The sequence below is a fragment of the Agelaius tricolor genome, unplaced genomic scaffold, assembly GCF_023055355.1.
Source record: "Agelaius tricolor isolate 1412-34295 unplaced genomic scaffold, bAgeTri1.0.p SCAF_21, whole genome shotgun sequence".
In the NCBI taxonomy this organism is placed as follows: domain Eukaryota; kingdom Metazoa; phylum Chordata; class Aves; order Passeriformes; family Icteridae; genus Agelaius; species Agelaius tricolor.
The window spans coordinates 9905756-9911755 of NW_027269281.1; positions in this window are offsets into that span (position 1 = coordinate 9905756).

The following is a 6000-nucleotide window of genomic DNA, read 5'->3' on the forward strand; positions in this document are numbered from 1 at the left end:
CAAAATAAAACAGGGGATTACACAAGGAAGAAATATCAAAACAGTTGTAACACATAAAATAAAAAAATCTTAATTTCTTCTAATACATTACCCCACTAGCTAGGTTTTAACAGTGTTTTCTAATTTTTGGACTGGTACCTGGGTTATTATATATTTTTTTTTTTCTTTGATTTCTTTTGCTTTTTCTAGAATGACTTTTCTGTGGTCATCAATTTTCAACAATCTGATATATTAAACTTTCCACAAACACCCCCTTCTTTAGCCAATAAATAGTCCAAAGCCAATCTATTCTGATACACTACAGTTTTTGTTGGGCTTTGCTGACTTGATTTTAACTCTAATGCCTGGGCGACTTTATTTGTTATCATTTCTATAACTGCTTGGAGTTTTGTAATACGACTCAACATATAATTTGGGGTCAATACAGAGTTAAATTGCTGTACTGGCTTTACCATTTTGTTTACTATTTGGTTTTTTTTAACCGAATCTTGAACCGTATCTTTAAGGTTAAATGTAAAACAAATCCATCTCTCTCCTTTTGGACATTCAATTCCAAATCTATTATCACTTTTTCCTAAGTTTCCTGTAATCCAATAATTTTCTCCATTTTGCATACAGGTTCTTAATTTGGATGGGTTATAACAGTGGCTGTTGACCTAGTGTTTTTCGGAGATAAACAAAACTCCACAACTTTGTGAAAGTTGTAAAGCCGGGATGTTTATTACAGTGCTGGATGCATGTGGAGATTACTCTCCTTAAAAGACATGCATACCTCTGGGAACTCCAGATCCCTTTTTATCCCCCTCTCAAATACATATGCATGCAATTTCACAATAGGTTCATACATATTCATTTTTACAAATTTCACGTGACATTTGCCCCTAATTCTTCTTTATCAGAAAGAATTCCTAGGTCAGGTTGACCTGCTCCCATAGCAGTTTCTCTCTCTGTCTCCCCCGCCTTATCTCTGTCCTTCACTGAAGCAGTTTCTCTGAGCCTAGGCTTTTTACGAGAACAGGCAGTCAGACCAAACAGCTATGTTTTCAAACTACATACTTAACTCAAAGATGTACATTTCACCTAAATCAAAATGGATTTCTACTCTGGAAAATTTTTACTCTGTCTCAATAAGTGTGTGTAATAAAAGAGGAACTTTGGTTTCTCTCTATGTGATGCTTTCTATAGCATTTGTGACATGATCTTGCTGGTGTCCCGAAAGGGAAAAGACAACAAATGAGTGCCAGAAACAGGAATAACAGAGGTCCAGTATGGCTTATACTCCCACCTCCCATGCCTGTGAGGTTGCAACCCATAGCAGGTGTATTTGATCTTCTTGGTGGCGAATACAGAGGCCAATCTGGTCTTGCTCTGTATTTCCTTGTCACTTTGTCTTAGCTAATTTCCTGGCAAATCATTTTTGACACCCCTTAACTGTGGTTTCCCACCATTCCTCAGGTATCTCTCATTCAACAGGCACTAATAATTCCCGTCCACAAAACATAGTTTCTACTTTAACACTTCTTGCAACAAGAGCATAAATTTTGTGAACTACAATACTAATTATTCCCACAATTCAAGCATTTACTTATAACCCAGCTAGCATGTCCAATATCGGGATGAATCAAATAAAGTTTACAGTATGGTACTAATGGAGATGGTAATTGCCCCTCTCCCCTGTACAATTCACAGGCTAAGGTCAGAATACAAAAACAGTCTTGACCCCTCTGTCTGAAGTATTCCTCACCCAGGAGATGTTTTATTCAGGCAGTGCTCGAAACCAGTGATATAAGCGTTGCCTTATTTCTTAATTAGGTATTATTCCTTGTACATTTCTTGGATCATTGGGGTTTTCCCAAACTATTACCACTCAATCCCTATTGGGAAGTCAGTTCGGTATCACTCGGTTTAAATGTGATAGTCCATTCTTCAGATTCTTTTACAAGTCCTTTGATTCTGCTGGCATGAATTCATCCCCTTTCCATGATTCAGACTGTTGCTTCAGTAGTACCCAGAAAGGACTTCCTAATAGCATAATAATAAAAGAAAGATAATACTGCATTAACTTTTACCATTTGCTTTTCTTCCAAACTTTCTGGGTTTAGCTAAAAGCTTTCTCCACAGCAGCCTCTTCTTCTAATATCCAGCTGTGCTAATAGCTGCAGAGGCAAATTCTTCTTTCTGTGAGTTTCAGTTAGTTAAATAAGAAAGGCCAGGTCGATTTTAACACAAGATGTATCACATCTATTCCTTTTTACTTTTTGGGCAACATTTAATTGTTTTAGCCTTACACGCCCATTCTTCAGGAAAAAAATTTCTTCTTTTAAACAGTAAACAAAACAAAAAACTTCTTACTTAAGAAAAACAAACCACTTTGTGAAGTTTGGAGAGTCAGCAATCTCTGCTTTGATTTTATCTTTTAGTGCTAACCCCCTCCCCCTCTTTTCACAGCCTTGCTGTCAATGCTGTTCTTCGCCCTTCCCCCGCTGCTGCCACTTTGCTGCAGAGCTGGAGCAGGGGAGAACAGCCATGGGCATGGGGACCCTGGGGGCATGCCTTGGGTCTCTTTTGCCCCCTCTCTCTCTCTTCTTGTCTCTCTTTCTCTTTCCTTCTCTCTCTCCCGACCCACTTACCAGGGCTGACGCTGCCATCCTGGACTCGGGACCCCGACAGTCTGGGACCCACTCCGGCAGTTCTGCCACTGAGCCTGCCCGCTCCTGGCCGGCAAACCTGTGTAATCTGCTCCTAGGACCGCTGATGGGTCACCTCCATGAACCGGTCCCTGCCACAGCCCCCGAGACCCTGCCGCTCGTAGGGAGCGGTCAGGCACCTCCCAACCTTGACAACCCCAAAACCTGGTGTCTTCAGGTGCTCCTGACATTCTTTTTCTTTCTATAGTCAACTTATCCTCTTTTCCCTTCAAGGAGGGCCTGTTCTGCTAAACCCTTTTCCGGACCCCAGTTCGGCTCTTAACAACCATGTGTTAAGACACTTGCCTGCCTTTCATCTAAAAAAACCCCGGCATTCACACTTCTGCTCTCTTCTAGCACCAAGATGTCATCACTCCACATTCCAACATCCCAGAGTTTGCTAACCACCCCCCTACTTCAACTTGTCTCTTTCTTCTTTACTTACTTTTTTTTTTCTTTGATTCAACACACCTCAGACAGTACAAGGTGTACACAACTAGTTTACTTCCAAAAGTAAGCTTACAACTGTCTTTTACTAGGATTGCAGTAGCTGTTATAGCTTAAATGCACACTGTCTAGCTGTGGCTTACTGGGTCTAACATCTTTGTGATATATATATATGCTACTAGTTTTTTTACTCTTCCTCGCTCCTGAATTAAAATTTTATGAGGTACTCCATTTTCTGTATTTATGTATAAATGATAAAGGATTTTTCTAACAAGGGTAAGCTTAAAGCTGGTTCTTAGACTCGTTTTAACTTCAACTCTTTTAATTTAACAGTATCTTCCTTGGTTGTTTTATATCATTTCCCTCTGTCAAATTTTCATACACAAATTTTACTGCCTGTGTGTACCCCTCAATCCATAATCTATAATATTTCAATAATCCAAGTAATTTTCTGATCTCCCTCTTTGAAGAGGGAGGGAGAAGGGATAAAATTCCTGCAATTCTCTCATGGCTGAGTTTCCAGATACCTTTATTTATTAAGTGTCTATTTTACCTCTGGTTCTACAAATTACAGTTTCCCCGAGAAAATATAAAAGTTGTATAGTAGCGTCTCTCACTTCAACTTCAGCTTCCCCAGATAGTAAAAGATCATCCACATATTGGATAATTTGTATTCCAGGAGGAGTAGGGAAATCTTGTAGTATTGTTTCTAAAGCTTGCCCAAATAAGTTTGGGGATTCTGTAAACCCCTGTGGTAATTTTGTCCATCTTAGTTGCTGCTTTGTCCCAGTTTTTGGATCCTCCCATTTGAAGGCAAAAATATCTCGGCTCTCCTTGGCTAGTGGGCAGGCCCAAAAAACATCTTTAAGATCCACCACACTAAACCACTGATGCTGGGGTGGGACTTTACTTAGAAGAGTATAAGGGTTTGGTACCACTGGGTAGCAAGTCTGAGTTCTTTTATTAACCTCCCTTAAATCTTGTACTAGTCTATAACTTCCATCGGACTTCTTTACTGGGAGAATAGGGGTATTATGAGGAGACATACAAGGTTCTAATGTCCCATCCTTTATTAGTCCTTCTATTACTGGCTTCAAACCTTCCCTTCCTTCTAAGGATATAGGATGTTGACGTACATGTAAAGGACAATCTTCTCTCTCAATCATAACACTTATGGGGTGGATATTTAATCCTCCCCTATTTCGTTCCCCAGCCCAAACGTCCTTGTTAATTTTTTCTTCATCCTCTTGGCCTAATTTTAAAACTCTAGCTGTCATTTTCCCATTTTCTGGTATAACTCCTATTCCTAATTGCACATGTATGTCTCTTCCCAATAAGTTGCTACCTGCCCCTGGGACCAATAAGACATCTCCCATCCAAATTTTAGTTTCCCTCTCAATTGCCACATCTTTAATGACTGGAACTGTAAAACTTCCTCCTTTTGCCCCTGTTACTTTCACTGTATGTTTGTTCACACTATAGCCTTTTGGAATATTTAACAGGCAGGTTCTCTCTGCCCCTGTGTCTACTACAAATTCTAATTCTTCTTCTTGGGGACCCACTTTTAAAGTTATCACAGGATCCAGATGGTATTTGTCCCCTAAAAAAACCAAAATAGAGTCTATGACCTCCCTATTCCTCCTCTGTGCCCATCTCTTTAAAGATTTTCAGATCTTCTGCTTGCTTAGGACCATTTTCCTATTTCACTTAAGTTTGTTTATCTATTTAGTTGGAGTTTCTTCTTTTCCCTCTAAAAATCTGTCCCTTAAAAACCTTTTTTTTTTTTTGCATTTATTCCCTTGATTATGTAATTACGATATTTATTCATATGTTTCCTCCCCTCCTCATTATTTTGACCCCACTCAGGAGGTACAGTTGGCATTTTGTCTTCTCTGGGGGTCCCTGCGGATGATATTTTTTTCCAAAGCTTTTAATACAGCTGCTCTGATTAATTGCCTTTCTTCCTGAGAAAAATATTATTTTCATTATAGACCGCATCTCTTCTCAAGTATAAATGTTTGGACCTAAAAATTGGTCTAATTGTTCAGCTATACCGATGGGATCCTCCAAATATCCCTTTTATTTATTTCTTAAAATTTCTGACCTCAGACGAAGTCAAAGGAGCATTTACAAACCCCGGTCCCCCCCCTCCTATGGGAACCTCTCTTAATGGAAATAGACCAATCCCTTTATCCCATTCTGTAATAAGTAGCAATACGTTTGTTCATTAATTAAATCAATAACTAAATAATTATACAATATAAAAGCAATAACTAAATAGCTAAAACCGCTTGATTCTTAAATGTGCAGCCACATCTGGTTGCTTGGCTTGCAGGAATCGTGTAGTGCTTTGGGAATTCCATGGTAAAGATATACCTTATAAGGAAAAGTTCACCCAGAGGTCACAGAGGAAGGCTGTAACAACAATCCCTAAACTCGCAAAAATTGCTTAGGCTTGCAGGAATCGTATAGTGTTCTGAAAATTCCACTGTATAGGTATGCCTTATAAGGAAAAGTTCACTCAGCGGTTAAAGAGGAAGACTTGGAGCCTTCATCCCACGACCACCAGAAGGCAGAAAAAGACCCCCTAGCAACTGAACGAGCAAGCGCAAAAGACAGACCACGTCATCCCTGGACCCGGGAGAAGAAGGCAATAAAAGGTGAACTTTGGGGATAGGCACGGTGCCAGCCTAGAGGAGCAGAGACTCCCAGCCGCCCAGTGCTGAACTTTGCTTATTCTTGCTTGCATAATAATAATAATAATAATAATAATAATAATAATAATAATGTAATTGTATGATCCTTAAATCCAGTGAACTCGTTTATCACACATTCTTTTTGGATTTTTATCATCTATAGCCTTTCT